The sequence below is a fragment of the Haplochromis burtoni genome, unplaced genomic scaffold, assembly GCF_018398535.1.
Source record: "Haplochromis burtoni strain Fernald_Lab_line unplaced genomic scaffold, NCSU_Asbu1 Contig_157, whole genome shotgun sequence".
Lineage (NCBI taxonomy): Eukaryota > Metazoa > Chordata > Actinopteri > Cichliformes > Cichlidae > Haplochromis > Haplochromis burtoni.
In genome coordinates this window covers 453,692-464,063 of record NW_024582518.1, presented here as the reverse complement: position 1 = coordinate 464,063, position 10,372 = coordinate 453,692, and the positions used below count along the sequence as shown (strand labels likewise).

At 37.1% G+C, this 10,372-nt stretch overlaps 1 protein-coding gene across 3 annotated transcripts in view; it reads left to right on the top strand.

Moving 5' to 3' along the window:
* Window positions 1-3,966: 3,966 nt before the first annotated feature.
* LOC102299502 (adenylate cyclase type 8) overlaps window positions 3,967-10,372 on the top strand; it is a 28,334-nt gene continuing 21,928 nt past the window's right edge. The window contains exon 1 of one of the 3 annotated variants that reach the window (XM_042224994.1): window positions 3,967-5,295. The gene's annotated coding sequence lies outside the window, so the exon portion shown is untranslated. Of the gene's footprint in view, window positions 5,296-6,695; window positions 6,739-10,372 lie in introns of those variants that run through there. The other 2 variants (XM_042224993.1, XM_042224995.1) reach the window with 2 other exon arrangements.

The window sequence follows — 10,372 nt, the reverse complement described above, 5'->3', positions numbered from 1 at the left end:
CACACACACACACACACACACACACACACACACACACACACACACACACACACACACACACACACACACACACACACACACACAGAAACAACTGGACCTGCTGTCACTCAGACACAAACTGATGACGAACTTTATTTATTTATTTATTTCTGTATTTATTCAGCGTACGTGTCATGTGTGCCATTTTGCTTGCCACAGTGCGGTATGCCAACATAAACCAGTTTTAACTTATTATATGATATTTTAAACACTACACTGGAGTGAGTATAGAAGACGATGAGTGCCACACAAATGAAAAAGATACAAACTCTGTGAAAAACATTTCAAAATTAAATTATTTCAAATTTTTACTCTTTAAAGGTACTTGTCCTGTGTGTGTCCACTGTCAAAACAAATTAAGGGCATAATCGCTTAAACTGCATGCTGAATATTTAAAAAAAAGAACTTTAAATTTCAATGTAGCAAAAACCTGCCAAATCCTCATCGTCAAAAACGAATCTGAAACCAAAATGGGTTAAACTTGTAGGCACGGTGGAGTTAAACTACCAGCTTTGCTTTCTTTGTGACTGGAAATAAACCCATCAAAATGTTCTTCTCTGTAATGTCAGGGTTAGTTTAATGTACTTCTCCTGGACAAATCAGAATACTTTATTAATCCCTTAGGAAACTATGTGAAACTCCTTAGCTATGTTCATGTCAATGTCAATTAGGTCACCCACACATGTTACCCCATTTAAATTAATTTGTTTCCGTAAGTGTTTATATGGAGCTCCTCACATTTGTTCCCTGAAAAAGCATATCTCTACTCTCACACTACTAATTTCCTCCATTAAAATCACTCACCCCAAGTAGCTGACTTGTTCCCTTAACTAGTTAATTTAACCTGTTTCTCGGTTGATTATTGGCCTAAAAGTTTAGTTTGTGTCCAAACTATTAATTTTATTTTTTTTTGTACATTGTTTGTTTGATTGACTTACTCCATTATTTCTCTGATTTGTTCCCTCTGACTGTGGATAAAGTGAAAATGTTAATGCATGCCCTTAAATCACTTTTTTCTCCAAAGTGCCAACCTATTCTTTTAACTCATCGAATAGTTCGCTGAACATATTTTTAAGTCTTGTTTCTTTAAAATCAATGGAATCACTTATGCATGTTTATATTTTCTTGGTTTGTTGCCTCAGTTCATTAATTTTTTTCCCTCAAACTGCCAAATATTGTGTTGGTTCCCTAATGTTATTTGTTATTACATTTATCCCAAGTAAACTATTACCTAAAAAATATATTTAAAAAATGAATAACTGATTTATTTCTTTGGCAGTTGATAGAAATTACACATTTTGTTAAGATTCAAAATTCCTTATTGGTTTTCTTATTAAGTTATTTTCATTTTAACAAAAATGAACAAAAATATTTCTTGAAGAAAAACAAAAATTCAACATGGTCATCCCATCACCACATTTTAACGTGTGATTCGTCTTCCATGAGATGAGAGTCATAGTTGATGTTTACATGATGGTAATTAACACGATTGGTTGTTAAAAGAGAGACTTGTGCCCGTTTACTGACTTTGTATCACACAAAATGTCTTGTTAAAGCAGAAAAGTGTTTCATATTGTAAAGAACTCATAGGCAGCATGAATATGTTATCATAGTTTTATATTTTTACATATGTGCAACCAAACAATCCAGAAAGAGGTTCCACTTGTTGCTTTAATGTGATTTTTATGTTATGCTTTAAAGTTCAAGTCAATTGATCTTGATTAGAACATATTGCAAATGTGGCTTTTTATCAACATTTTACATCAGCCCTGTTAATACTCAGCTATATTAATATCTGTGGATGTGAATATATATATATAATATTTTCAAAATACTAAATTGTAAAGCAACTTTAATTGAAATCTGTAATGAAAACAAAACATTTTGATGAAAACACTATAAAGTCAATTTAACTTACTTTAGAAAAAATATATTAATGCATAATATAAAAGTAAAGTAAGAGGTTAAAAAATAAAAATCACACTAAACTTGAAAGTGGAAGAGAAGTTTTAATGAGCGTTGGCCAATCAGTCATGTTATTTCAACCAGTTTTCTGTCTGTATTCTTTATTTTAATCACATGATTTATGTTACAAACACTCTGAGCTAACTCCTAATGTGACTGTGTGTTTGACGGATGTGTGATTTGGCACAGTTTGAGCTCTGTACCTCATGGCTCAAACATAATGAATTCCTGTTGCCTGATGTTGAATTTATACATGTGCACTGAATCTATGTAGAGCCTACGACATAGATTTAACACAAAAGTACAAATTTCCCCTTAGTTTGTGCAGTCATCAGTCACATGATGACGTGCGAGCGCTGGAGTGAGTGTGTGTTACAGTTACAGACTAAATGTTGTTCTGCTAGATTGTTTTTAATTAATAAAAAGTCACAAAAATGAATTCTGATGTCAGCCTGTTCTGATTTTTATCTTGAGGTGTTTTACCTGCTGCCAGGTCCTGGATTTCCTTTGATATCTCAAGATTTTAGGAAATCCTTGATGTATAATTTAAACCATACCTTAAATCATTCTGAAATATACCGTGAGGTTTTTTTTATTTTTGTCATTTATATTAGTTTATATTTATAATTTACTATAATTTAGTATTTTATAATTAGTAATTAATAATAAACCTGGAATGATTCAGAAATTCAGATTGTGTCATGGAAATAATACAAAAAATAAACATAAAACTTTTTTCTTTTTAATTTTTTATATTTTAAACCCCTGAACACAACTTGTTATAATTGTTTGACTATTTCAGAATATTTTCAAATTGAAAGTATTTAACCTTTTTGGGGAAAATTAATTATTATTAGTTTCTTTTATTGTTTTGTAACTTAGTCAGTTATTTGGGTTTTTTAATGTTCTGTAACTTTAGGTATCTTAAGGTTGAGTCATCACTGAGTTTGTTTTTTACAAATAATTCTCCACAACTTTGTGTCTAATTTCTTGCAAAGGGTCAGTTAATCTGATTCTAATAGCTGTGGTCTACTTAATAAAGCTATAGTTTGTTTTTTTCAGTGAGAAAACTTTTTTCAGCCAAAGTCGACCTTCATGTGCTCATATAACCATTAAACTTTAAGAATTTAGTGAAACCGGACCAGCAGGATGCACCACCACAAACAAAGGACTGAATTTAATGCAGTTCTGACTTCTTGTTGTCTGTACTTCATCTTGTCTTCACTGAACCGAGTTTAATGAAGTGAGCTCAATGGCTTAGCGTGCTCTGTTGAGTTTCAAGTCAGTTTGCTGTGTCTATACCTGGCTAAATCACCACGGTAACATATGCACATAATCTGGTCAGGAGCAGGTTATGTTCAGAGTCTGGGTTTAATATCAGATAGAATATCCCTTTGATTCTTCTATTTATTTTAAGTGCAAATATAATACGTAATATAATATTGCTTTGTGCAATATTATATTACGTATTATATTTTTTTCTATATTATGTATAATATGTAAGATGACCTGATGTGCAAAAAATTATTATTACTGTTCAAAATGGGTCAGCTGTTCAAGAGTCTGATGGCAGTGGGCAAGAAGGAGTTGTTGAGTCTCGATATTCTGGATTCCAAACTTCTGAACCTCCGCCCTGAGGGCAGAAGTGTAAACAGTCTGTGTTGGGGGTGTGTGGGGTCTTTGAGGATGGAGGCAGCTCTCCTCGGGACTCGATGATGGTAGATGCTCTGCAGAGAGGGCAGCGGTGTCCTGGTGATCTTCTCCACAGTTGTTATCACTCTCTGCAGGCGTTTGTGGTCCATAGCAGTAGTGCTGGCGTACCATGCAGTGATGCAGCTGGTCAGTGTGCTCTCCACAATGCAGCTGTAGAAGCTGCTGAGGATCTTGGCCGACATACCAAATTTCCTCAGCCTCCTCAGGAAATACAGCCGCTGCTGAGCCTTCTTGACTAGCTGTGTGGTGTTCAGTGACCAGGTGAGGTCCTCGGTGATGTAGACGCCCAGGCACCTGAAGCTGCTCACCCTCTCCACTTCAAGGCCCCGGATAGACAGCGGTTGGTGAGGTCTCCTCTTCTTCCTCATGTCCACTATCATCTTCTTTGTCTTGTCAGTGTTGAGGGTGTCCTCACACCATGACACCAGACCGGCCACCTCTCTCCTGTAAGCCGCCTCGTCTCCTCCAGTGATGCAACCGATCACTGCAGTGTCGTCCGCGAACTTCAAAATGATGTTATCTTTCTTGGAGGTGACACAGTCGTGAGTGTACAGGGTGTAGAGGATGGGACTAAGGACGCAACCCTGTGGGACGCCAGTGTTTGTAATAATGCTGGCTAAAGTTGTGTTGCCAATCCTGACGGACTGCGGCCTGCCAGTCAAAAAGTCCTGCAACCAGTCACATAGGGTTGGGTGCAGGCTGACTGTTGCCAGCTTGTGAGTGAGTGTGTGTGCAAAGTGGCTGCTGTGTGGTTAATTGTACTAACAGACCATCAAACTTTCAACTATGGTGTTGATTGATAGGAAAACATCAACTTTGTCATTAATGTTTTGTCTTGTTCACTATTTAATTTGTCTGAACACCCTGAGGTGACCTTATGAAGTTTTCTCTTGAGTTTCAGTTGTTTCTATCCTGAACTGAACCGTGCTGACTCCATCTGACCTGGTTGGAGGTCTGCCAATCCCATCAGGCACCTGAACCTCCCCACACACAGTTAATCTGTCTGATTAATGAAGGGCCATTTGTCTTTGTTTCGGGGATTTCTTTTGGGATTAACATGCTCAGTCAGACATCTGCTGCTTCACATCAGCTCATTACTCAAATCCTCATCTCCTGACTTGGCCTCGCTCTGCTCTGTTTGTCGCTTCTGGTTCTTTTTATCCTCATTTTTCTGATTTTTGGGACATTGTTAAAGCTGCAGGAATGACAAGAAACAGCCATAGTGACCTTCACTACCTCACTGGGTTCATTTTGTTCCGCTGAGGTTAACTAATGACTCATTGTCGTTGTAATTTTGCAGTTTTCCTCTCAGAGAAAGAGTACTGCTCTTATGAAGCATAAACTCAACATCAGAGAGAAACATGATGGAGATGTTCGACAACAGACGACAAACACGAAGCATGTTTTAAAGAAGAAACTTTGAGGCTGAAGAGCAAAAGTGAAATGAAGACAAAATATACTGGACTGAAAAGGAAAAACTGTGAATTTGAAATGTGAGAGAAACCAAAGAAAGCAGGAAGAGTGTTTGAAGGATCAAACTGCTGTCAAACCTTTATCTGGACAGGATCAAAGCAACAAGTAGGTACAACACAAACACTCAAACTTCACACTTTCCACACAGTTTAATCGAGGTGAATTCATGTTGTATATGCTGCCAACTCCTGTTGATCACAGGGGGTCATATGACTGTTGGGCTTTTCTCCATGTTCTTTGTATTACTGTAGGGTGTTTACCGTACAATATAAAGAACCTTTATGCATCTGGTGTTGTGATTTGGTGCTGTATAAATAAAACTGAACTGAAACTGAATTGAGTCTCATATCCAGTAATCCTCTGTTTGTTCGTGACCATAAAACACTTAAGCAGTTTTTGCTTTCTGAAGGACACTCCTAGGTTAAACTCCTTAAACTGTTAAAAACCTTAAACTGCAGAGTTACATCAATTTCTATTCAAACAAAAATAAATGTATATAAATAATAAAATTAAATAATATTAATATTAATAGATTTTAGAGAAACAAAATACATTTTTAGCTATTTCCAAGAGCTTAGGAGTTGCTTTTAAAAACCTCCAGTAAAAGGTCAAACAATGACAGAATAAGTTAAAACTATATTAGTTTCCTCTTTGCTCCTCACACATATGGTTCTTGTGATGAATGTATGTTTTCATCTTGATTTAGATTGATTGTAGATGTTAATATTTTTCTTTCATTTGTAGAGGAGTCTGGAACATCTCTGATAAATGATAAAAGCTTCCCTCACATCAACAGAATCTGCATTTGACACACACTATTTAGTATCGTGGATCTAGCTAACACAGAAAGCTAACCAACAAGCATTTATTTCAGTAAAACTTGTAATATTAGCTGATAAAGTGAAAATGGCAGCTAAGTTTCCAGATCAGCTGTAGAAGTTTGGATTAATTAGTTAACCTTATCAACTAAAGATGGGATTTAGCTATGTGCAGTGTTGGGGAGTAACGGAATACATGTACCGCCGTTACGTATTTAAAATACAAAATATGAGTAACTGTATTCCGTTACAGTTACCGTTTAAAAAGGTGGTATTCAGAATACAGTTACTTTGTTGAAATAAATGGATTACACTGCGGTACTTTCCTGTTTCATTATTGTCGCGGGTCAGGACTGTTTGGGTTTTGTTTGACAGCTACGTTCTGTTGTTCCAGGCGGCAGCGTTACGGTTGCCATGGTTACAGGGCGACGCTCTCTCTCTCGCGACTGTGTGTTTCCTGGGTGAGAGAGCGCCTTTTCGTTGTTGTTGTTGTGCTAAGCTAACAGGCAGAATGCTACAAGCATAGCTCTAAAGAATGTAGCATCATGGGCAGTGTAGTCCGTGTTGCAGGGAGAATGGACTGCCATACACGTTATGGGTCTGTGAGCGCGAGGAGGGAGAAAAAGGGGAGTGGAAAGTACGAGTTGTCATCGAGGAAAAACGGGAGCTGGAAGCATGTAAATATAATAATAACCACTGCAGCCAAGAAGAGTGCCTGACGAGCCCAGTTGTAAGTAAGCTATTAAGACTCGACTGTACACCGTGTTCGTGTTTTCCTCCGAAAACAATAAGTTCCGTTGGAGCAGCCTTTCAACGCCTCTCTCTGTCTCTCGCAAGAAAAGTTGACCCACACAACAAAGTAAAGCTATTTTTCGGCTACGAGCCGACAGGGACCCCGCCGTATTAGTCAGAGGTCCCTTTACTACAGTTCGGAGTCGCGGACCTTCAGTAATAGTAATAAATCACACAGCAATAGTACATTCACGTTGTTGTAAAAAGCATGATAATATATTAAGTAATCCAAAGTATTCAGAATACGTTACTGTCATTGAGTAACGTAACGGAATACGTTACAGAATACATTTTGGGGCATGTATTCTGTATTCTGTAATGGAATACATTTTAAAAGTAACCTTCCCAACACTGGCTATGTGACACCAACCCTAACATGCTAATATTAATGATGCTAATATTACACAGAAAAAAAGAGCTCAAAATCATGTTCAATCCAGAAAACCATGTAAATTGACTGGTATGAACTATCCAGTCGTTAAGTGATGTAGTGACGAATCCTACTTATGGGCCTAAAGTAGTCTGCGTTTAATATGGCTTTTGTGTTGTTAACATGTTTAATGTTTTGTATTTTCTTCTATTTAATCTCAAAACCGCTAATCATTTATTTAAGCTCAGTTTTTAAAACCTTAGGATGTAACTACAGCCCAGCCCATGCAGCAGTATATGAATGACTAACCTCGTATTGTGGATGGATTATCTCAGTTGTTCTCCTGGCTGAAGTTTGGTCCTTTTACAGCATCCTGCCATGCGATTACATTTGTTCCTGACCACCGAGAACACTCACGTTAACTTTTATCGAGTGGAAAAAAGTTAGCTTGTTTATATTATGCTAACATAGCTGTGTCGCTAGCGGTCACGTAGCACATCATTATATACCAGCTAGCCCAACTTCAGTAACCCTACAAACGTCACTGCTGTTTAGTTTTCTGTCTTCATTTATGTTGGAAGTGATAACAGAGCTGTACGTTTTAATTTGTTTCCAAAACCCCGCAGTCAGGACATGCTATATTGTATTTAGATAGAAGCTAGCGAGCTAACTTCCTGCTAACTTCTAACTCCGTTAAATGTCATAAATTCCGTTTTCATGGATGCCTGGATGTTAAACTCAATTGTTACACTTGGTAGAGCAGAACGCTGATCATTTTATTAAAGATGAAAGACTTTAGACAGTTTTTCAACTCTCAGTAATGCCATAGTGATCGTTTGATATATGGACCTGCAGCGGAGTTTAGGCCCAGATACGGCTAGTGACATCAGACTTAACGACCGGATAGTTATCAAAAGATGGTCAAAGTTGTGTTTGTTATGGACCAGTTTAAAACTGAATTTATACTGGCTAATGTTGGCTTACCTATGCAGACAAGTTGCTTAGTGCATGGCATAGTAGCTATCTGACATATTATGAGGAGAATAAGAAAAGAGAGCAATCAAATGCAATTTGAACTGAGTAAAGGTTATTTTAAAGCTCATAATTTTCCTTTTTTTCTTTTTTTATCCCATGTTCAGACATCCTGCATCTAAAGCCCAAATTTAATGCTACACTTGCTGAAATTTATCTTACTGTAAATATTGTTGTTTTATTAAGTGTCTGATAGCCAGTCCAGGTGAACGGATTTTAGAGTGCTAACAAGTAATTTTTCTTCCATTTACCAACCCAGACATCTGATAATAGAGATTTAATGTCCTGTCAACAGTCAGGTTAGTGTGTTGCTACCTGATTGGATTAACCCTGAAACCTGGACCTGATCTGGGCCAAGACTGCGTTCAGCCTACTGTGCCACTGAAAGGCGTCTTAGATTTTTGGCAGAGAGTCCTGAAACCATTTATAGTCAGCAGCCACTTTATTAGATACACCTGAGAGGTTGAATGCAGTTCAGTACCACAACTTGGCAATGATTTATTTTATTTTTTCAATATTTCTGTTAATCATTACATTTTACATATCTATATGACATTTACAGTGTGGAGTACAAAATATTAGGAACTCATTTAAATGCAATCCAGAGCAGACACTTCAGTAATACACAAGATATCTCCCTTTTGACAGTCAAAAGAAAAATTAAAAATGTAAGTTGAATATTGAAAATCAAATAGCCTGAAGGTTTTTATCTTAGTTATTCTCCAAATATTTTTATTTATTGATTGATTTTGTTTCTTTTCTGTGCAAAACAGTTTATGACCTTTGTGTAACTGCAAAAAATGTAATAAAACCAATAAAATATAATAAATGATGCTCAACCAAATGGTAGAACACATTTTCAGGCTTTCACTGAAATTAACCTACCTTATTGAGTCTTTTCTAACAATTGGTTTACATCTGTAATGCCCAAAAAATCCACCAGAAGGCACTGTGAATGTAAACGGTTGGCTCTTCTTATCCCTCTACCAACCAGGTAGTCAGAAACAAAAAAACATCAAACATATTTTGAGTGTTTTTGATGAAACTAAGGCAGGAAGATATAATTTTTTGATTTATAATAATGTTAGAGGACTTACTAAACAGATGTATGTCACTTGACAGCATTAAAAAAGTGAAATTAAATGTTTAATAATGTTTTTTAAAAAGTGGTCAACCAAACGGTTGATTTGTCCCTTTATGGTGCTAATGCTAACATAACTAAATGTTATTAAAATTGATTATTTGCCATAAACTCAGACCACTAGACCCATTTTGTTTATCCATTGCTGTTGATAAATCACATTAACAGTGTTGGGGAGTAACGGAATACATGTACCACCGTTACGTATTTAAAATACAAAATATGAGTAACTGTATTCCGTTACAGTTACCGTTTAAAAAGGTGGTATTCAGAATACAGTTACTTTTTCCTGTTTCATATTGTCGTGGGTCAGGACTGTTTGGGTTTTGCTATGTTCTGTTATTCCAGGTGGCAGCGTTGTGGTTGCCATGGTTACAGGGTGACGCGGGCTCTCTCTGCCTGTTTCCTGGGTGAGAGAGCACCTTTTTGTTGTTGTTGTTGTGCTAAGTTAATAGGCAGAATGCTACAGTCATAGCCCTAAAGAATGTAGCTTCATGGGCAGTGTAGTCCGTGCTGCAGGGAGAATGGACTGCCATACTCGTGATGTGTCTGTGAGCGCGAGGAGGGAGAAGAAAAAAGAGAGTGGAAAAGTACTAGTTGTCATTGAGCAGAAACGGGAGCTGGAAGCATGTAAATATAATAATAACCACTGCAGCCAAGAAGAGTGCCTGACGAGCCCAGTTGTAAGTAAGCTATTAAGACTCGACTGTGTTCGTGTTTTCTTCCGAAACAATAAGTTCTGTTGGAGCAGCCTTTCAGTGCCTCTCTGTCTCAAACTTGACCCAGACAACAAAGTAAAGCTATTTTTCGGCTACTAGCCTGACAGGAAACGATGTATTAGCCAGAGGTCCCTTTACTATGGTTCGGAGCCACGGACCTTCAGTAATAGTAATAAATCACACAGCAATAGTACATTCATGTAGTTGTAAAAAGCAAAATCAAATCACTTTTATTGTCACATCACATGTGCAGGTACATTGGTACAGCACATGTGAGTGAAATTCTTGTGTGCGAGCTTCACAAGCAACA